Below are 22,911 nucleotides of genomic sequence, written 5' to 3'. Positions count from 1 at the left end.
CTACAGGCAGGCATTAAGAATCTGATGGATAAATGATCAAAGGAGTGAATAAACAAGCAAATGCAATGAATTTTCTCTGATAAGGCACTGAGAACAGTGTCTGATGCTGTTGGTTTTCACAAAAACGTCATCATACCGTAAAGCAGGAGCCGGCCAACTTTCCCAGGAGAGAGCCAGGTAGCAAACGTTTTCGGCTTTGCATCCCCCAAGGTCTCGGCTGGAATTACTCAGCTCTGTCATCATCGCCTGAAAGCACCTACCATGGAGAGACAATGTGCCAATGAATGAGTGTGTCTGTGCTCCCATGAGACTTTACTATGGACCCTAAAATTTGAATTTCACATAGTTTTCACGTGTCGCAAAATAGGATTCGCCTTTTGATTTTTTCCAACTCTTTAAAACCATTTGCAAACTCTTTAAAAATGTAAAAGCCATTCTTAGCTCATGAGCTGCCCCAAACCAGGCAGAGGGCCAGATTTAGTCTGCTTTCATCGTTTGCCAATGGCACCCCCTGCCCACACCTGCTCTAAACATCGCTCTCAATCTTCCTTTGCTTATTTAGCAGCGTGTGTGGCCGGTCAGCCCGCACAGAACTGACTTGATCTCTCCAGTGGCTGCCCGGCAGCCCACGGGGTGGCTGGCCACCGTTGATCCCATTTTGCCTCTCTCACAAGTATTTTGGCGTTTTCTGGCTCCTTCTTCTCTTCTTGCCTCCTTCCCATCTCTCAGCCCTCCCTGCTCTCCTTCCACTTGTCCCAGCGCAAACCTCACTTCAACAGAAAGGCTGCCCACACACCATACTTCTTGTCAAGTCCCAGAAGATCCTCTTCTCCTGGTGAAATTCTATGATTCCAGTGGATGAAAAACAGAGGCCCTGCTGACTCCCTTTCATGCAAGCTGATCCTGGTTTTGCAGAGAGCAGCTCGCAGGCCATCTACTGGGATCTGGGAGCCTGCAGAAATCAGGATGGCAGTGGAATCCCTCTCAGAAGCAAGCTAATCGCCATGTGACATGAATTAAACCTCTCTGAGGCTCTGGCCTGGAGCGGTTTTGCAACCTGAATACGAGAAGCATCATTTAATCATAACCACAGCGTTGGGGCAAGGATCAAGGCTCCTGGTCACCTTCTGCCGCTCCAGCTGGTTCAGCCACCAGGCTTTGCGAGCCGGGCCTCTGGGTATTATTTTTAGAAGATCTTTTCATTACATAAATAACGCAAGCAGCATGGCTCTCCCTGGTACATTTAATTAACTGTGGAGGAGATAGCAGCGAGGCTATCTTTTTTGAGAATCCCTATTTCTGATAACAAATTTTTCCCCGAGTTTCTTAACAGCCAGGTGTAGGTATTTTGGCCCTGGACCAATATTTTAGTTAATGTTTGGGATTTTCAAATCTGAAGGAAGCAGCCGCTCGCATAATTCAAAATCCATCCTCCCCTCCCTTCTTCCTTTCTCTTCCTTCCCTCTGTTCTTTTTGGCCAGTATTTCTTTCAGAACTTAACACATGGCAAATGCTGTTCTAGGTGCTGGGGGCACAGGGATGAACAGAGCAGCGGCGGTCCCTTTTTCATGGGATCTCAAAGAATCACTTCTGTCGTGTTTCTATTTTATAGCCCAGGTCCTGGAGCTTCCGGTGACCTTTTGTAAAGGCAGGAATTTTCAAATGGAGCCTCATTCCATGCTGTACCTTGTGGGTAGAGGGACCGCCCCAGAGGCCACAGCCCTACAAGATCACGGTCACTGTTTTCATCATCACCGATAACATAAAAACACCTTCTCGAACTTTCCTTTCAAAATTCCAGAGCCATGACATGCTTATTGCAGTAAACCCAATATCCTGAGGGAAATGGGAAAGGCCGACTGTTTGGGCTGTCACACACGCTCAGGAGGTGATTGTTGCTGACAGTTTTGTGTGATGGAGGCCTTCCCTTCTTGCTCTGGGCTTCTCTGTGTTCACAGGTACACACGCTCTCCACATTACCGAGCAACTCTGTTTCCCTAATTCCTTTATTGTATAAAGACACCCCTCTAGGTCACTTAGACCTCACTCCTTCTTTTGAGAACCTGCGCTGTGGCCATACAGCCTCTACCAGGCTAAATGTATGAAGGTCATCTGTGACAGCAGGTGTGCAAGCAACAAAAAGCAAGAACCCACCAGAGTGTCCAGCAGCAGGGGATGGCTTGAGAGATCATGGTTCATCCTTACTGTGGGATCACCCTGGGCATGGTGAGATCACATATTAAAAGAAATATCATTTTATCCTCACAATAACCCATGAGTGAGAGAAATCATTGCCCCATTTAAGTCTGAAAGAGTGAAGCTCAGAGGGGCCAAGTGATGTCACAGGACTAGTAAGTGGCCAGAAAGCCTGGATTCAAATTCAGCTCACATCCCGTCAGCCTGCCTTAATGCCTATGCTCAATCAGATGTCACTCCATCCTTCCAGCTGGATCTCATCAAACATCCCTGTACTTGTCCCCTAACTTCCCCATTCAGTTAACCCAGCCTTTCCCCAAACCTATCACACCTTCTTACTCCTGCCTTTGCTGTCTCCCTCACCTGCAGCCCTGCTCTTCCTTGTGTTCACTTCAACTACTCTCCTTTCAAGGCCCTGCTCAAGCACCTCGATCTCTCTAGAGCCTTCCCAAATGCCTGGAGGCAGAAGTATTCTCCCCTGTGCTTTGTATCGAGTTATGCTTTGGCACCTGCTGCCTTGCAGTGTTAATATGGCTCCCAGGGTTAGTTTGCCTACCCGCAAGGCCTGGATCTTGCCCACCTCACTCCATCCCCCCATCTACCCATCTACACATCCTCCACCCATCTATCTGTCTGTCCATCCATCCATCCATCCATCCATGCATCCATTTGTCCATCCACCCACCCACCCATCCATCTGTTCATCCATCCATCCATCCATCCATCCATCCACCCACCCATCCAACCATCCATCTGTCCATCTACCCATCCATCCACTCCACCCATCCATCCATCCATCCATCTGTCCATCCGTCTGTCCATCCACCCATCCATCCACCCATCCACCCGTCCACCCATCCACCCATCCATCTGTCCATCCACCCATCTACCCACCCACCCATCTGTCCAACCATCCAGCCATCCATCCCTCCATCCATCCACCCACTCATCCACCCATCCACACACCCATCCATCAATCCACCCAGCCAACATTTTCTGTTGTCTATGTAACACAGAGAAATACAGAGTACATGAAGTGCGAGTGTGTGCGTGTGTGTGTGTTTGTGCATGTGGTTTCCCCACCTTGGAAATATGTGGGTATCCACCTTGGGATTCAAAGGGTCTGGTTAATATCTGAATGGATATGTGAAAATGGGCCTATTTCCCCCAGCATCTTATGGTGAACACTTTCACACACAAAAGTTGAAAAAACAACACAATATACAATAGATCTTATCCAACTGTCCATGAAGATTAGATAATTGGCTGTTCACCTCTCATTCTGTATGAAAAATCACATGAAATTCATTAAGACAGTCTTCAGCCCCTTCCTCCCCCATCTCGTAGGCTGATGATGTGTCTCACAGCTGCCCGTGTCCCACTGCTTCCTCTTCTCATCTCTGTCTTAAGAGCCTTTCAAAATGCACCTTCTGGAGAACTGGCTCAGGGCTGCAGTACTCCCCGCTGCCCCCTGGGGAGGCTTCTGACCTTTACCTGCCATCAGCCCCTTGCAGATGCAGCCAGAACAAAGAGTGGGGCCCAGTTCAGAGTCTGCCTCATGGGGAGGCCATGCTGGCCAATTAGCCCTCAGGAGCAGCCCCAGCCCAGCGTGATAAGTGCACTCACTGCACTCTCTGATGTGCTTGAAACCCGCCATGCTGGGCTCTGTGCGGGGGAGGGCTGATCCGCTTTCCGTTACCAGCTTCGGCTGGCCTCTAAGTTTAGATCCTTGATGTGGCATTCAAGGTTCTTCATGACCCGGTTCTGTCTCCTCTCTTTTGTCTCAGCTCCTGCCTACCATGTGCACTTCCGTGTCCTGGGACAACACTTTGGGAAACATGGCACTGGGGACATTTCATTCCTTTGGTTTTGGAAGTGCCGGGCCGATTCTGACTCTGTGCCTTTGCCTATGCTGTTCCACCTGCCTGGAATGCCCCTCTTCCCTTCTCCTCTGCTATCTCAGCCAGGAAAGCTCCTAGAGGTACTCGCTCTATTCTCTCACTTCTGCCCCCCAACTTGCCCCCACTTCTAGCCCAGGCTTGGGCTTTCTAGGGTGCGCTGGGTAGAACTCTGGGTGTTTAGTGCCCCCAAGAAAACTCTCCTCCTGAGGGGGTGGGGGGGTCCTTGGTGATTCGTCATCAGAATATGTCTCCCCAGGAACTGAGTTGTAGTACCTGGGGTCCAGAATATCATTTCCCTCCTCACTCCTCCCACGCAGCACAAAGAACATGGAGGCTTGGAGGGTTGAGCATAGCCCCACAGGCAAACCCAGGCCTGCCTCGTGCCTCTACTTCCCTCTCACTGTTCCTCGCAGACAAAATCCCAGAAGAAATGCCACCGGTGGTAGATTCTGTTTGCTAACTAGAAGGGTGAGGCCTTCTAGAAAAGCCGCTAATCTAGGGGCTTGGGGATCTTCCCTTTCAAATTTTTGTCAAACCGAGTCCAGCACTTTCTTTTCCCTTTTCCCTGGGAAGCGAAATGAAGTTCCCCTTTCCATGTTTCCATGTTTAAGTATCTAAGCTCCAGACACAGGGGGCTGGCATTGTGCTAGCCAGGATCAGTTAAGCCTTATCTGATGGGGTTCCTCTCAGGGCCTGACGGATGAGTCTGGTCTCCCAAGCAATAATTTACACTAGGAAAAGAAAACAGGATTCATCAGACAACTCCCATCTGCTAGATCCCTCCTGGGTGATCCAGGCAGGCAACCCTGCGAAGGGGGAGACTGGGTCCTTATTCTGCAAATGTAGGCATGATAAGCGAAGGAGAGCCCCAGGGGCCGAAAGCAAGGACTCTGGACAGATCTGGGTTCTAAGTCCAGTGCTGCCATTTCGCAGCTTCCGGAAGTTGGGCACTTTCCTGAGCCTCAGTGTCCTCATCTGTAAAATCTTTAAGGTAATACGCCCTCCCTCACTTGGTGGATGGGAAAATGTAGAACCTATCACCCGGCACGTGGCAGGTTCTCCCCAGATGTTATCTGTATTATTGTCTAAAGCTGTACAGCCAGGAATTAAGTATTCCATGAGCACTCCGTGTATTTACTGAGTGCCTTCCAGGTGCAGACAATATGTTGGGCTCTTGGAACACAGCAGTGAGCATGACAGACACATCTAGAAGCTTCTAGTACAGTGGGGGAGACAAACAGTAACTCACTGTAGAACTGTTCATTTAATTACAGTCGCATTTAATTACATTTCTATGTATAAATGGGAAGTATAGGGAGATAAAAGATTATATAATGGGGTGGGGGCTGGCCTGGTCCAGGGGTTACTGAAGGCTTCTCAAGGAAGGATATGTGAGTTGAGACACCAGAACAGATGGAAACTTGAAGAAAATGGGGGACAAACAGACAGAGGGAAGAGCTCACACAAAAGCTCCAGGAGGGAGAAGGTGGATTTTAACCCCAGAGCCATGGGAAGCCTCAGAGGTAGAGGGGGAGTGGTGAGAAAGGCGATGTGACGGGAGGCAGGAAGGGGCGCCCTTCCCTGCTGTCCTGCTGTCTATACCAGGAGGTGAGCTATGGCAGTGGGGGTGGGTCTGAGCTGGGCCCTGCTGTCCACACCCCTGTAATCCCCACAGGTTATGAGACAGAAGTCACTGGGTCCTTTATGAGCCCTAATTTCTTCCAACTTTCCCCCTATAATTGGCCATTCCAAATGTCCTAGGTGCCTGGTGTTGAGGGCTTTGGAAAGTAGTCCCAGCAGCAGACCCTCCAGAACTCTGTCCCTGTCAGGAGTCCCAAAGGAGCCCGATTTCTGTCAGTGGGGCAACTTCAACTCCTTAAGGAGGGAAGACAAGCCTTTAAATCTCCAGAGTGGCCATACGCACATACACCACATGGGGTGCAGAGCAAATGGGACTGAGGCCCAGCTGGTCCATCAGCACTGAAATGACCTTGGTCTTCCCTGGGGATCCTTTCTTCCCACTTACAGATGCCGGCCAAGGTGCAGCTCCATTTAAGAATGGCTGACGCCTGTTACACTCCAGGAGCTCTGGGTCTCCTTGTTACCATCCCCCAGGGGCCTGGTGCAAGCTGTGAGACTGGGGTAGGAGATCTCCCCCCTGGGGACATGGCAGGTCCCAGGCCCGCACTTCAGACACAGCCCAGGTATGGCTAATAGGGGCCGTGGTGGAGACAACAAGGGACTGTGGGAACTTGGAGGAACAAAGTTGGACTCTGCGGCTGGTGGCAGGTGACAGCTGTGTGTGTGCACATGACACTTTACGGAGCCTGGAAACCCCGTTCATGTTAAGAACACTCAGACTCCTGACCCAGCCATTGTGTTTCTAGGACCTTGTCCGGTGAATCCCCACAGCATTGACTGGGTTAGCCAAAGCTGGAAATGGCGTGAAAGTGCCGAGGACACAAAGCAGTGAAGCCATCAAAAGACTGAGTAGGCTGTCTGGGCCCACGTCGGATGGTCTCCAAATACGTGCGGAGTAGGATGGGGAAGGGGGAATGTGTGTGTGTACCCACGCATTCCACGTGACTGCTCAGGAGGGTACTGGGACTTGCCAAAAGGGAGCTGTTTCCTCTGGGGACCTGGGGGTTGAACCATGGGTAGGAGAAAGTTGTTTTTTTTTTTTGTTTTTTTAAGATTTATTTATTTATTCAGAGAGAAAAAGAGAGCATGAGCACGAGCCCGAGGGGGAGAGACAGAGAGAGAGAGGGAGAAAGAATCTCATGCAGATTCCACACTAGGCGCAGAGCGCAATGTGGGGCTTGATCTTGGGACCCAGAGATCATGACCTGAGCTGAAACCAAGAGCGGGACGCTCAAGCAACAGAGCCACCCAGGTGCCCCATGAAACTTCTTTCACTATATGCCCTTTGGGACCTTTTGAATCTTTTTACCTCGTGTATGTATGACCAATTCGAAACCTAGCAGCTGTGCGGCTTGACGGGTGGAGAAGGGAAAGGAAGAGGCAGAGGATGCCCTGCAGAGGGAACAGCACACAGAGGGATGGAAGCTGGGTGGTCAGACCACGCTGAGGAGCAGGACTAGCCGTGTGGCTGGTCAAGGGCTCCAGGCCAGGGCTGGCACTTGGTCCGCTCAGTCCAGGAGCCTCCTTACAAGAAATCCTCCACGTGAAGCTCATTGCGCTCAGGGACCATCCTCTCCCCACAATCATGGCCAAGTCTGGGAGTCAGACTGGTCATGCCGTGCCCCTCCAATGCTTCCCGGCTCTTCGCATAAAAAGGACGATGCCCATCACACCCTGTAGGATCTGGCCTCCGCCAGCCTCTCTGGCTGTTTCTTCAGGGGAAGTTGGAGCCGGGGATGGAGCTCTAAAGAGTTTGGATGTAGCAGTCAGAGAAAGACAAATACCATACGATTTCGCTATGCGTGGAACTTAAGATACGTAACACGGGAACATAGGGGAAGGGAGGGAAAGATACAATAAGATGAAAACAGAGAAGGAGGCAAACCCAGGACTCTTAACTCTAGGGAACAAAGTGAGGGCTGCTGTAGGGGGAGGTGGGGTGGGGACAGAGTCACTGGGTGATGGCCATTAAGGAGGGCACGTGATGTAATAAGCACTGGGTGTTTCATGCAACTGACAAATCATTGAATTCCACCCCTGAAACCAATAAGGCAGTATATGTTAGTTAAATTGAATTTACATGAAAAACTAAAAAAAAAAAAAAAAAGAGTTTGGACTTAGTTCTGAAGGCAATGGACAGCCACTGAAGCTTTAATCATCAGGCCTAAGATTACCCAGGAAACTGGTAGCCCATCTGGAAACAGGCTTTCCTGACCCGAGTCAGTGAACCATCAGTGAGGACATGCTCCTTCCTTGTTAGCATGGACACAGCTCCTATTTTGCAACAGGCCTGGGGCTCTCTCTCTATAAGCATCAGCTCCTTTACACTTCACCACAACATCTTGAGGCAAAAAATCTCTTCTGCATTTTACAAATGTAGGAACCAAGGCTCAGACAAGTTCAGGAACTGGCTCAAAGTCTCAACACCGTTCAGTGGAAAAGTCAGGATTTAAATCCAGGTCTGTGGGACTCCGGGGTCCCTGTACTGGGCCACTGCCTGTTTATCTTCTCCAGTGGAGAAAGAAATGACCATTTGGGCTTTTCAAAGAGATAGTGTGATAGCCTGGGCATCTACAACATGAGATGCTCACTTCCTTCTTTGCAATAACATTAATGTTAGTCTTTCGTCTTTGTGGTTGCAGACTTCTAACCCCTTCCCGGCAGTGGGCAGGACGTGCAGTCAAAGCCCCATAGGCAGGAAAAGGCTTCTGGGCTTCTGGTTGAGACTATTCTTTGGAGAGAAAGGTCCTGGATACCAGTCATCTGGGCTTTGGTTCCACCTTCCATTCCTTCAGGGGCCCAAAGCCAGGGAGTGTGTTCCTTCTTCCTAGGTGTGTTTTATTTCAAGCTTCGCACCCCCCTGGCACCCCCTTTGGCACCCCCTCTGTACAGGCTGAGAGATGAACAGATCTGAAGGTTGTATGAAATCTGGGGCTGCTCGACACAGGTTGGGGAGAGCACCTCCTGCTCCCAGCCGGAGAGTAAGGCGGTGGGATCAAAGTAGACATTCTATTAGGAAGATTGCTATCACCCTGGCATGGCAATGAGGGGGACACAAGGTCTACACATGGGACCACAAGCTGGGACACTGTTCACTTCCATTTTCTGAGCACCTACAGACAGTTTACTCTCTCTGTGAGGCCAATATGATTATTATTCATGTTTGACAGACAGTGAAACTCAAGCGCAGGAGGCTAAGGTCACTTGTCCAGTTCACACAGCTAGTAAAGAAGTAGGCAGGGCTTGGAAGCTGGCCTGGTCCCATAGTCTCCAAGCCTCCAAGACGTGCACCTGGTCCAGCTCATTCTCTATTTGTGCGAACAGTCCCCGTTGAGGTGTTTTCTGATCGGTGAGAGAGCCCACGCTGTTTGCCTGGCCTCTGCTAGTGGTTGACGTTAGAACCTGAAGCCACATCTAGTGACAACAAAGTGCCTTAGTTATGGTTTGTCTGGGAAAGTCTTTTTTTTTTTTTAATTTTTTCTTTTTATAAACATGTAATGTATTATTAGCCCCAGGGGTACAGGTCTGTGAATTGCCAGGTTTACACACTTCACAGAACTCACCATAGCACATACCCTCCCCAATGTCCATAACCCTGTGTCTGGGAAAGTCTTTATTTCGCCTTCATTTTTTGCTTCAATTAAGGTGAAGTTCACATAACAGAGAATGAACTGTTTCCAAGTGTATCATTCAGCAGCATTCAGTACATTCACAGTGTTGTGTTTCCAAAAGTTGTTCATCGCTCCGAAAAGAAACTCCACGCTCAGTAAGCGGTCACTCACCTTCCCCTCTTGTCCTGGTCGCTTCTAACTACCCACCTGCTTTCTGGCTCTTTGAATTTGCCTATTCCGGATGTCGTGGCCTCAGAATATGTGTAAAATTGGGAAGTGCATGGCGGGGAGAGACCTCTGATTCTCTTTTCCTGCCCCTGCCTCCCTTTCATCTACATAGATGCTCAGCTAAATCCTTAGGCATCACCCCTGGCATATTTCCTGCCTCCCCTACTTGCTCACCACATCTCTCTCCCCACTGGAACGTGCGTGCCGTGAGGGCCAGGATCCTCTCTGTCTTGCTCCCTGACAGGCAGTTAATGAGGGCTCCATTAATACTGCCTGGACTGACTAAATGCATGTTGAAAACGACCATCCTAACAATATAACATCCCATTTCCTGGGCACTTCGAAGGTGTCAAGTGATGTTCTGAGCGCCTCATATACTTTATCCCATTTAATCTCGGCAATAACACTATTATGTGGATTCCATTATTCACTTCCATCTTCTAGATAAGAAAATTGAGGTTTATGGTGTTTTTGTGACTTGGCCAAAGTCCACGGCCAGCAGAGGCTTGACAAATGTGGGAAAGGCCTGGGGAAGGTCTTTTCAGGGCAGGCGTTGGACTTGTTCAAATGAAAATTCTGCCTTGGTTCTTCTGAGGGAGGTGAGACCAAGACTGACAGGGTTTGCAGGGGGTCCCAAATCTCTGCCATCCAAGGGGTAGGGATAAAGCGGAGAGGGCACTGGGTTGGGAGTTTGGATCTTGAGTTTGAGTCCCTGGTATGACTCTGACTGTCTGTGTCACCTCAAACAAGTTCCATACCCTCAGGTTCCTCAGCAGACAAGTGTGGAGATGGGCTTAGAATATCTCAAAGATTTCTTCCAATGACATTATGTATGTGTGTTATGTGTACAGGGGGGTGGAAAAGATGGAATCATGAGCTCCCTACAGAACAACATAGGAGTGTTCTGGGTAGAAACACATTCAGTGGTCTCCCTGGGGTCAAGAATCCTTCTGTGACATCCCTGAAAGGTAGTCATCCCCAATTGCCTTGCATACCTCCAATGACGGGGGACTCACTATCTCAGAAATTATTTGCCAGCAAGTTACAGCCATTTACAGATATTATAGAGCCCTACACACTCTTTGTTTTGGAGGCATAGCCCACTGCATAATAAACACATTGTAATAAATGCATATTCCAAAGGAAAGAGAATGTCTACTTAGCTATTTAGTATAATGAGCTGCCACTGACCAGCTGTCATAGTGGCACAATTGTAGATAGCCAATTAAACATTTATTACTTGCAATTTTGTGGTTTTCTTTTTGTATTTTAGATCTGGGAGGGGGATGTGTATGTGCGCATGTGCACGCACGCGCGCACACACACACACGCACGCGTGCCTGTATGAGTTTGCAGACACTTTTGTAGGTTGCTTAAAGCTCTGAAACCCTATAGAACAAAGTCCCCACTTCCAGGCAGCTCGACAGAGCTCCTCGTTCTCCTGAGTTTTTGCTTCTTTATGATCAAACAGTCCTCTGGCCCTCCAACTGGACTCCTCACCATCATCACTGCCATCGTGGCTGGCATCATTGCCACCACTGCCCATCACTGCTGCCGTCAGTGTCCTCGTATCCTCATCCCCATCGCCAAATCGCCTCCCCTCTACCTTCAGCCCCCACCGTATAGGAGCTGGGCCACAGAAGCTGCCCACGCCAACATGGGATCTCCCTCCCTCTCTGTTCTTCTCTCCCCAGCCTCACTCCAGGTTTTGCCCTTTGACAAGGTACAGCTTGCTCCTACAGTGACAGTCCTGCAGCTGGCAGGGTCACCTTAACGATGGCGGCAGCAAACAGCCAGCATTGACCGCAAATGTTCACATACATGGGCTGTCTTACATAATGCTCTCTGTCCTCTCCCACTTTTCATGGCCCCTCCATGTGCCCATGGCCTCCTTTAGGGTCCTGTAGGATTACACTGTGGAGCAGGTGGGGCAGTCGCTATTACCCCGATTTGCAAATGTGGCACAGAGAGGCCAGCTGCCTAGGCGAGGTCACACAGCTGGTCAGAGGCGGGTAGAGCTGTCTGTTGTTTATTCCCCACAGCTTACCCTGTCCCACACCTCCTGTGTTTCTCTTTCTTTCTTTCATTCTTTCTTTCTTTCTTTCTTTCTTTCTTTCTCTCTCTTTCTTTCTTTCTTTCTTTCTTTCTTTCTTTCTTTCTTTCTTTCTTTTTTAACATATTTATTTGACAGAGAGAGAGAGAGAGAGAGAGACAGAGAGAGAACACACAAGCAGGAAGGAGAGAGAGAAGCAGGTTCCCCACTAAGCAGGGAGCCTGATGCAGGCAGGGTTCGATCCCAGGACCCTGGGATCATGACCTGAGCCGAAGGCAGATGCTTAACTGACTGACCTACCCAGGCACCCTATCTCCTGTTTCTCAAACCTCATTCCCTCACGCACCACCTCCAGGACCCTTTCCAAACCCACAAAATACCAGTCCTGTTTTTTAATGCAATATTTTTCTTCAAAGTGATTGAATTGATTGCAAAAAGGATTGTTTCATCATTGCAATCACCAACAGGATCACTTTTCTTCAAATAGGTCACCCTGAAACTTAATGTGGCAATTAACAAACGTTGCACTCCATGTGGCCACTATTGCACCAAGAGCCAGCCTCTAGGCAGACTGGCCTGGCTGGAGAGGTGTTTAAGTGGGACCACCACCAAACTGATACCTTCCCTTGGACACAGACAGGAAGGCTTGGAGGACTGAAAAGGGAACCTTCTTTCCGCTGGTCGGGCAGCATGTTGACATCTGTGTGGCTGACCACTCCTGTCCATGCCCAGACCCCAAGGCTGCCTGCCCCACCCTCGAGGAAACATCTGGCTCATGCAGGAAGCCCCCATTGTGCCATGGAAAGGAGCCAGGGACCTCTGTGAGGCTCGGTTTTCCATCTGGGCACAGGCATGGTACTGCAATGTGCAGTGCTGGGAAGAGGAGCTGTGACATAAAGACAAGGCTGGAGGTGAGGTGGCGGCCTTAGCAAGCGTCCCTCCCTTCCCCATGGCCATTCTCTGCTCTTCTCTCAGAAACCCTGGTCTTGGAGTCCTGCCTTTTCTGGGAGAGAAGGCACCCCAGCTGGCCAGATGGGGAGAAGGAATGAGCACTATGGGTCTCCGCGGGGACAGTCTGGGTGCCGGGAAGCTCCCAGTGAGCCCAAGACAGCCTGCCAGGCCAGGGGGGACGCTGTGTCAGTTAGCAGGCTTCTCCCCCTGGCCCGGCCCTCAGCACCCCTTCCTCTTGGCCTCCCCGCACCAGTGAAACAAAGGGTCCTCCCCAGCAGGTGTAGTGCGTTCTAATTCCAGCTCTGCTACTTACCAGTGAGGCAATTCTGGCCAGGAGACCTGGCTTGGAGCCCCAATTTCCCTTCCCATGAAATGGGGACAATAACCTCAACCACACAAGCCTTGCCAAGAGGCTTGCAGGCTTCAGAGCAAGGCACTTCTAGAACTTTCCCCACTGTTTCTCTCCATGGCCAAGCCAAGCAGTGGTGTGGTGTCGTCTCCCCGCCTCAGATGCCTCAAGGGGCAGAATGGAAATGACAAGAGTTTCTACATTGTCTGACTGTCGTCAGGAAGAAACGGGCAAAAGTGGGCAAAGTCCCGGTAGTTGGGGTTCAGTGGGTGTGAGCCCTCTACATGCTTATATACAGCACAGTGCTTGACCCAGAGCCCGTCGCCCTCTAGCTCCCCACTGGGCTCTGGCCTGCCCTGTCCCTTCTCTTTCCGTGACCTCAGCATGTCCCCTTTCTTAGCTACATCCCCTGGCAGCACCCCGAGCTCTTATCCTCTGCCCTGGGGGGCCAAGCCATGACTCTTCAGTATGTGACCTAAGTCCCAGGCATCCCGGAGAGGCCCAATCCAGTTACAGAACAAACTGCAGGTTTCACTGTGTTCTTTATGACAGCCGAATACTGGAAATGACCTTGATGTGTTTAAAACTAGAAGACTGGTGGAGAAATTTTGTCATAATGGAATCCTGATAGCTATTACTACCACACTTCGGAAACTATGAAATAGTAAAAAAAAAAAAAAAAAAAGTTTATCTTTAAGTAATAAAAAGCAAGATTGAAATTGTATCTAAGAGAAGATTATAACTAAGAACTCCTACCCTGTCAACCTACAGGGGAGAAAAACAGACAACATTTATGTCTAGAAGGGCAGACTGGCTGGAAATAGTGGTTTTCTTTGGATGGTGGTATGACTTATTACGTCTTCCTTCAAATTTCCTTATTCCGACTTTTCTACAATGAGAATTAATTCTACGGTGACTAAAACGAACACAAAGATGCAGAATTGTATATGCTGTACTTCACTTAAGTCTAAAACACTCAGATATATATATACACACACACACACACACATATATTATAGTGCATATATTTCTGCACAAAGAAAATTTGGAAGGATACATCATAACAAACAAAAGTGACCGACCTCTTCTTTTGAGAGGGCAGATGCGGACCGGGGTGGAGTGAGGATCTCCCTGAAGACCTTTGTATATTGTACTTCTGATGACATGGATGTTTTTTCTAACCAGAAAGTGAAAAGGAAAAGAAAACATAACTACCTAATAAACATTTAGCAAAAGCAGTATTTTCCCTAATGGGCTCTGCGGACATTTGTTGAAGTTGTTACTTAAAACAAAAAACAAAAAAACAAATTTGTGCCTGAAGTACAGGATCTTAATGGTGCACTTAACTCAGCAAGTGCTGGAACTGAGAGAGACTGGGGATTGGAGGGCTCTCAACAAGCCACATAAGGTCCCAGAGGCCACTCCCACCCTGCCCTCTTTTTCCCACGGAGCCTACCCAAAGAGTGATGCTCCCAGGACCAGTTTAGGGAGCGCAGGGAAAGGGAAAGCTAGGAGGATGGTCATGTCTCCTTGAGCCAGGCAGGTGTGTGTGAACAGTCTATACCCACTGTGGGACTGTGGGGTATGGGCATGGTGACCCAGAAAGAAGATGCCTGCACTGGCCAGAGGGGTGGTCACTGTGGTCACTCTGGGCCTAGCACCACCAGATGGACACATTCTTCAAGAGAACCTGGAAATCTGGATTTTAAATGAAATTTTCTGGCTTTAAAATAAAATATCCAAGCTTTTCAATGCAATCTCTCTCTCTCTCTCTCTTTCTAATATCTTATGGTTCCCTGCAAAAGTCCTCCACCAGCTGTGGGCTAGGAGCTCAGTGTGTCGTTGATGTTCTCAGAAAGCCAGGTCAGCCCTGAGGATTTATTTCCTTTTCTAGCCACCCACCCTCTTTCATGATTGCTTTGAGAATTCTGCCCCAGATCAACATCAGACTCATGGGCCCATTGCTCAGGGGAGTTTGCTTTCCTCCTGCTTGAAAATTGGGCTGACATCCATCTGTCTCCGCCCCAGGAGTATGGGAAGGAGCCCGGGAGAGGGTGACTAACCCTAGCAACCAGCCTTCTCGGGGGGGGGGGGGGGGTGAATGCTCTTCATCAGTCTTTGGCACAGTTGCTGGACTCCTGCTCTGGGCTCTAACAGCCCTTTGATGTCTCCATCCCTCCTGCCCTCTTCAGCCTTAGTTTCCCTTCCTCTCCTGCCATCACGCCCTCTGTGCACCAGCCTGCCAGAAAGTCTCATCCTTCAACTCTCCATATTCTCGCACCTCAGTGCCTTTGCACATCCCGATCCCTGGGTTGGGCTCACCCTCTCCTGCTACTGCTTCTACAATCCAACCCTCAGGCAGCTGGACAGTGACATACCCAAATGGCAGCTCCTTGTGCCCTCTCTGTTGTAGCCAGCACCCCAGGAGGCTGGCATCCACTGTTCCTGCGTTGGTCATTATTTAGTCTCCCCTTTCTCCTGTGACCCATGCCCTTCTCACATGCTTTCACCTTCCAAACAGCTTTTAAATCTGTCCCCTTCTCTCCCGCTGCAGTGTTCCAGCTTCTGTCCCAGCCGGGCTGTCCTGACTGTTCCAGATCTCGGCTCTCCTGTCAGCGCCACCTGACTCCACATTATATGGGGAAAGGACATTTTCGAAAACACGACCTGGTCACCTCTACCCTCTGCTTGAAATCCTTGTGTCGCTCCCCAGCCTACAGGACAGAGTTCAGACTCCTCAGTTTGGCATTGCGGGGTCCAGCCCTGTCGACTCCTCTATTAACCTCTTTACGATGCCCCTTGCCCCTCTGGCAAAACCTAGCTGTCCTGTGTGCTCTGAGCACATCTGGAGATTTAGCAGCTCTGTGTCTTTGTACACCTCTTTCTCCACCTGGAACACTCTTTGTCTACCTACAACCCTCCCCATTCACCTCTGCCTCCAGCTCTATGAATCCTGTCCTGATTCCCCCAGAGCAGCGGGTTGGGAAGTTAGATTATTCTTGCAGCAAAGGTGGGTGATTCCCAAGCTGAAAGTGGCTGGGGTGTCCAGTCCCAGCTGGAGCTGTTGACAATGCTACATGCCGCTCCTGTAGGTTGGGCGCCAGGTCAAGGCCCGCCACATGTTCCTGGAGACTGTCCCCACGGGGCTGGCGATAATCAGCCTTGCGGCTTGCTCCAATCTGTGACCAACTTGGCTCCAGCCACCTTTCCCTCACTGCCCCGGCGCCAGGCCCGCGCCCTCCTGGCAGCGCTGCCACAAGGAAGCTGGCATCAAAGACGGACAGAGTCAGAAAGGCTCTACAAGATCAGCCAGTGTGCCCCTGCCTGGATTGCAGATGGAGAAATTGGGGCCCAGAGAGGGACAGTGGCTTGCCCAGGGTCACACAGTGATGAAAGGTATAGTCATGCCTGGAGCCCAGCTCTTCCAGATCGTATCAGATAGTTTAAAAAAAAAAAAAAAAGAAAAAATCAAAGGAAACCTTGAGATGTGCTAGCAAGGGCCTGGGGAGGAGTGCCTTGAAATTGACCAGACAGGGCAGGCCTCCCTGAGGCTGACCCCAGGGGGTGAGGCAGAGGACTTTAGTGGGGACCAGCTTGCCGTTTTGGTCTGAGCAAGGTGAGTGAGCAGAGATGCAGTCAAAGGCAGAGCCTGCTCATGATCAGTGAGGCCGCAGAGACCCCGGGAGGGTTCGCATTTTAGTCCATATAAGGGAACAACACAATGGAGTTTTGGCTCTGATCTGAGCAGACAGTTCTGCAAACACATACAGATGGCCAACAGGCACCTGAAAAGATGTTCAAATTCATCAGCCATTGGGGGAATGCAAATCAAAATCATAGCGATACCATGTCGTACTCACACAATCCAAAAATTGGGTACTTAGGGTTGGTGAGGATGAGAAAAAACTTGAATCCTCATACACTGACAGTGGGGATGTCAAAGGTTCGGCTGTTGGGGACCTGGGAGGTGCCCTCGATTAAGCGTCCCACTCTTGATCGGCTCAGATTGTGATCTCGGGTCATGAGATCCAGCCCTGCACGGGGCTCCAAGCTCAGCACACAGTCTGGGTAAGACTCTGCTTCTCCCTCTGCCCCTCTACCCCTCTATTCATGTGTGCGCTCTTTTTCTCTCTCTCTCTCAAATAAATAGGTAAGTCTTTTTTTTTTTTTTTTTAAAGTTTCAGCCTCTTTCGGACTGCCTGGGGTGGCTCGGTCATTAAGCGTCTGCCTTCAGCTTGGTCATGATCCCAGGGTCTTGGGATCGAGCCCCACATTGGACTCCCTGCTTCAGGTGAGCCTGCTTCTCCCTCTCCCTCTGCCTGCTGCTCTCCCTGTTGTGCTCTGTGTGTGTGTGTGTGTGTGTGTGTGTGTGTCAAAGAAACAAATAAATAAAATCTTAAAAAAAAAAAAATGTCAGCTGCTTTGGAAAACACTAGTAGTTCCTCAAAAGGTTAAACATTGTATTCTTACATGGTTTAGTAATTCTACTCCTAGGTTCATCCCCAGGAGAAATGAAAAGATATGTACTCAAAATCAGTACATACATTGTTCATAGCAGAATTATTTATAATAGCCAAAAAAGTGGAAACAAGCCAAATGCCCATCAACAGAATGTGGTGTATCCATAAATGGAATATTATTTTGGCCACATCAAGGAATGACGTATTGATACGTGTTACATGCAACATGGATGAAATCTGAAAACATGCTCAGTGAAATAAGCCAGACACAAAAGGCCATCTATTATTCCATATAATCATACATTACATGATTCCATTGATAGGAAATGTCCAGAAGCGGTACATCTCTAGACACAGAAAATAGATTAGTGGCTCCCAACCTTGGGTAGGAGTGGGGATGGATTGGGGAATGACAGTTAATGAGTACAAAGTTTCTTTTGGGGGTGATGAAAACGAGATCTGCACTTAGATCGTGGTGATGGTTGCACAGCATACTGAAAAACAGTGACCTTTAGACTTTAAACGGGCGAATTTTAGGTCATGTGAATTATGACTCTATGAAGCCTTAATTCTGTTTTGAAAGGCCACTCTGGTTGCTGTTGGGGGCAGAGTAGCAGCAAGGAGGTCAGGCACCAACAATGCGATCATAGGCTTAGAGTGTCCAGTGCAGAGGAGGGACACAGTGACTGTGTGCATGGCTCGCACAGGCTGATTCCTGTTCAGGAATGTCCTTCTCTTCTTAGCCAGGCTTTTTAAACCCTGTACTGTGGACATTTTGCGCAGGATCATTCTTCTGTACGGAGGTACCGTGGGATGGGAATCACGGGATGAACAGCCGCACCCCTGTTGCCACTCTCCAGCAGTCAGCACATCCCCCCACCACAGCTGCAACAATCAAAAGTACCTCCTAGAGGACTAAACTGACCCCAACGGAGAACTGCTGCTCTAACCTCTTTTGCTTAGCTGCTGAATTCTTGAGTACCCTTCCAGGATCATTTCCCTTATCATCTCTTCTGGGGAGCTTTCATCCTTCATTCTCCAAAATCGCCCAGTTTCTTTTCTTTTTTCTCTCTCTTTTTTTTTTTAAGATTTTATTTATTTATTTGATAGACAGAGATCACAAGTAGGCAGAGAGGCAGGCGGACAGAGAGAGGAGGAGGCAGGCTTCCTGCTGAGCAGTGAGCCTGATGTAGGGCTCTATCCCAGGACCCTGGGATCATGACCTGAGCCAAGGGCAGAGGCTTTAACCCACTGAGCCACCCAGGAGCCCCTAAAAGTCGCCCAGTTTCTTAAACAAAGCCCCATCACAGCCCTGATTGCACCGTGCATGCTCCACCCCACAGCTGCGTAGACATGACACCTTACGCACTTTGGGTCCCCAGCATCAAGTACAAAACCTGGCCCTTTGGAGGTTGCTATGGTCCCATTGCCTCACCTGCCAAGTGCAGAGGTGCACTGCCTGCCTCCCCCAGGGTTTCCGTGATTAGTGCTCAAATGTGGGTTAACTGATCTGTCCACCCCTCCTGACTCTCAGTAGGAGGGTAGGTTCCAGATCCAGATGGCCTGGGTGGCCTGGGATTGCTGTGGGATGCTGGGCAAAGTGACTGAGTTTTCTGACTCTTGGTTTCTTCTCTGTAAAATGGGGGTCCTAATAATGCCCACCCTGTAGGTTGTCATAAACACATAGCAAGAACACAACAAATGTCAGAAACTCTTGGTGATAATAATTTACTATTCTTTCTTTTTTCTGGGGGGCCTTCCAGGATTCAACACAGAGGTGGCCTTGTCACTGGTAGGTGTTGCTGTGTGAGCCCTGTCCTGGATGCTAGCCAAGAGGAGGTAGGGGTGGGTCCACTAGGAGAATATTACAAAAAATATGGAAAGTTCAGAAATTATAAAGAGTCAGGGAACAAATCCCCCATAATTCTGCCACCCACAGGCATATACAATCAACACTCTTTGGTCTATTTCCTTCTAGTCTTTTTTCTAAGTGCTTTTTTTTTTTTTTTTAAGATTTTATTTATTTATTTGACAGAGATCACAAGTAGGCAGAGAGGCAGGCAGAGAGAGTGAGAGGGAAGCAAGCTCCCCGGGGATTAGAGACCTCTATGCGGGACTCGATCCCAGGACCCTGACATCATGACCTGAGCCAAAGGCAGTGGCTTAACCCACTGAGCCACCCAGGCGCCCTTTTTTCTAAGTGCTTGCCATGAATCTGTGACCATCCCCTATATATGCATATGCAAACGCATATCCTCATTCATTAAAAACTCTCCATTTTCTGTAGTCACATGGCTGTCCCATAATTTACTTAATTGATTCCCTACTGGACATTTAGGCACTCTCTGATTGTTGATGAATACCTTGCATTTGAAAGAACTTCATTCATACTCCCATCATTTCATTTGGATGTTCTCCTTGCTTTTAAAACATTTTTGGCAAAGAGACCTCTCTAGCCTGCTGGGACACCCTTTTTCCCATAGCTAGGCATCCATTTGCTCATCATCAGGGATTTCCTCCCCCAGGCTGAGCTAAATCCTTGGGATTGTGACTTAATCCTGTTTCCCCTTCTGTGGACATTGGTGGAGATGGACCACAGCTGGCCTTGTCTTCTCCTTGGATGCATCAGCTGAGAGGGTCAGTTTATTTAGTCAACAGTGGATGGATAATGAAAAGGAGAAGCAGCCAAGGCCAAGGTTAATGGGGACGAGGTTAACTGGGACAAGGTGGCAGAGGAAGAGAAGTTGGCTGGCTGGGGTTAGCCAGCCTCATATCAGCTTCCTATATGCTATTGACTAGTGACCTTATTTCCTTCTAGATCCCTAAAGAAATCACCAGGCAAAGGTACACCAACCCCGTTGCCAGACTCAGACCCACTTTCTCCTGTGTACATAAACAGCAGCTCTTCCTAATACATGTAGAACAAGAAACCAGTGCTGCCTGGGCCCCAGCCAGGTGCCAGGTCGCATGCTAGACACCTTCCAGACTCCTACTTTGGAGCCAGTGTGGTACCATCCAAGGTGCTTGGAAGCAGACAGATCTGGAACCAATCCCAGCATAGGCACGTCCTATCAGTGGGACTGTGTGTAAGCAATTTGCGCCTGTGAGACTCGGTTTCCTTGTCTGTAATTTGGGGGTTTAACGGCACCACCTTCCCAGGATCCTTGTGGAGACTAGAGCCCATACTGTATGCACAGCACCCCAAGTACCAGGCCTGCACAGAGCAAGAGCAGGAGAAATGTTATTTTCTCATTCCATTCAACTCTCATCATATCTCTCAGTCAAAGATGTCAATAAATGTAATCTGTCTCATTGCCTTTTATAACCGCCAGCGACAGGGCACTCATTAGTATGAATTTGTAACTTCCCATTACCAATAAGATACCGAGGCTCAGAGAGATTTCACCAGGAGGTTTTCAGGGCAGAAACTGTTATCTCACAGATTTCATGTCTCAGAGAACCATCAGGACGGTGTCTGGAGTGGAAGGGGGGTGCCCCCCACCCCAATTCCCTGGGCCCTGTTTTATGCCTAGCTGGGCCACTGGCTACCTCTGGCAGAGGAGACCAGAGAGGACCTCCCCCACACAAATGAGTTTCCAGGAGGCAAGGAGAACCAGGACTCTGGCCATTGAAGTTAGGGTATGACAGCTGCCATTGGGGGACACCACAATCTGTACTTTACTGACCCACCTTCCAATCCTTAGAGCCTTCTCAAAGGGCCATTAGAGTCTCCACCCCAATTCACGGGATGGGAAACTGAGGTTCATATGGTCAAGGTCAACTGCAATTACTTAAGTGAGCGAGCTGGGATTCCCAGCGGAGGCCACTTGCCCAGCTCATCCCAGCTCATCCCAGAGGCAAACCCTGCCCGTCCTTGCTATAGGGACATAGGGCGGCAGCCCAGGAGGGCGAAGGCCAGATACTTGGGCTCCCTGAGGAACTCCGCGTCCCCTTCCCGCCCACCCCCAACCTTCTACTGGCTTTCCTAAAGCAGAATGTCGCTCCATGCTCCCGCAGACACAACGCCTCTAGAAATGCCACCGCTCAGAGCCGGGGTCAAAACAGCGGCTGTTTCGGTGCAAGTGCACTTTCCAAATCCACCCCTACTCGGGCACAGGGGACAACACGCCAGACCCCAAGCCCGGAGCACAGCTTCGGAACCGGGGCTGCATCCCGTCCTTGCAACGCCCCCTTGGCGCGCGTACGACCCCCCCGGGTCACAGAGAAGGAAACTGAGGCTCGCAGGCGGAGAGAATCGTTCAAGGTCAGGCATAGTCTGCAAGCCGCGGGGGGGCCGGAGCTCGCACTCGGGGTCAGGGTCACGACGGCGGCAGGGACCCCACCCGAGCCGAGGCCCCGCGGGGAGGCGGCGGCCGCGTTACCTTGAGCTGCTGGGCCGTGGGGCTCCGGCTTCGGCTCTGGGCTCGGCGGCGTCCTGCACTCGCGCCCGCTCGGCTCCGGGCAGGGATGGAGCCGGTGCTCCGCCCGCGCCCCGCGCCCCGCGCCTCGCGCCCACTTCCTCGTCCCCGCCCCCAACTCGCTCCTCCTCGCTCTCCGCCCCTCCCGCCCTCCCTCCCTTCCCTCTCCCGGGCTCTCCCGTTCCCCTCTCTTTCTCTCCCTGTCTCCTCCCGCCTCCGTGCACAGCACACTCTCTCTTCCTTCGCTCTGCTCCCTCCCCACAGTCCCTCTCCCCCGCGCTCCCCCACTTTCCCCTAGACCTTCTTTCCTTCTCTCCCTGGCTCTGACGCGGCCCCTTCCTCTTTCTTTCTGTCACACTATCGTCTTTCTCTCCTTTCCCCGCCTCACTTCCACCCACTCCTCTCCACCCCCAGCCCTGTCTGGGACCCAGAAGAGTAGAAGGAGACTCCCAGCTGGGGCCCCTCGCGATCTGGTGGCACCCCTGCCCAGCACCCTGCTCCCTGGAATCAGCCTACAGGAGGAAAAGGACTCGTTGCCTGGGAAAAGTCTGGATAATTCTGTGATCTGTGGAACTTCCGAAAACCCCAGGGAGGGTTTGTTCTAGTTGGAGGAAGGGATGGAGAAAGAGAAGACGAAGAGAGGAGGGTCTTGGGAAAGGGGCTTTTGGGGATGGAAAATGGAAGCTCAGATGGGGAAACCTATCTCTTAAATATCAAGGTGGCAAGGCTGCTGTACTAAGGGTGCAGACGTGGGTGGAGGGAGCCTGGTGGGCAGGATGGCCAAGGGCATTGTGCCAGACCTGGGGTAGTCAGCCCAGGGTAGGAGAGACAAGTGGTCATACGGGCTGCCCTTCGTTGCTTGGGGAGCCTGACACGAGAAAGGGAGTTTGCCCAGGAGCTTGGCAAAGGAGAGCAGAAGGATGCCAGCTCAGGGGAGCAGACATTTCAGAGGTGTGCTCATGGTGATTGACACGCCACCTAAGCCATTCTGGCACTATGGGCCTGGCCCTGTGCCTATGGGCTGAGATGCAGACTAGGGCCATAGTCCCCTGGAGCACCGAGATCACAGTTTCTGGAGGAGGGTGTGGAAGGCCATGCATCCA

At 50.3% G+C, this 22,911-nt stretch overlaps 1 protein-coding gene across 6 annotated transcripts in view; it reads right to left on the bottom strand.

Annotated features, from left to right (window-relative positions):
- HRH2 (histamine receptor H2) overlaps nucleotides 1–21,894 on the bottom strand; it is a 54,565-nt gene extending 32,671 nt beyond the window's left edge. For 5 of the 6 annotated variants that reach the window (XR_009407452.1, XM_059417389.1, XM_059417391.1 and 2 more), the window contains exons 1-2: nucleotides 21,773–21,894; nucleotides 137–256 (exon numbers count right to left, since the gene is read on the bottom strand). The gene's annotated coding sequence lies outside the window, so the exon portion shown is untranslated. Of the gene's footprint in view, nucleotides 1–136; nucleotides 257–14,012; nucleotides 14,108–21,772 lie in introns of all 6 variants that reach the window. The other variant, XM_059417390.1, reaches the window with a different exon arrangement.
- Nucleotides 21,895–22,911: the final 1,017 nt, after the last annotated feature.

This window comes from Mustela nigripes, chromosome 12 (assembly GCF_022355385.1).
Source record: "Mustela nigripes isolate SB6536 chromosome 12, MUSNIG.SB6536, whole genome shotgun sequence".
In the NCBI taxonomy this organism is placed as follows: Eukaryota; Metazoa; Chordata; class Mammalia; order Carnivora; family Mustelidae; genus Mustela; species Mustela nigripes.
This window is presented reverse-complemented; position numbering and strand designations above follow the sequence as displayed.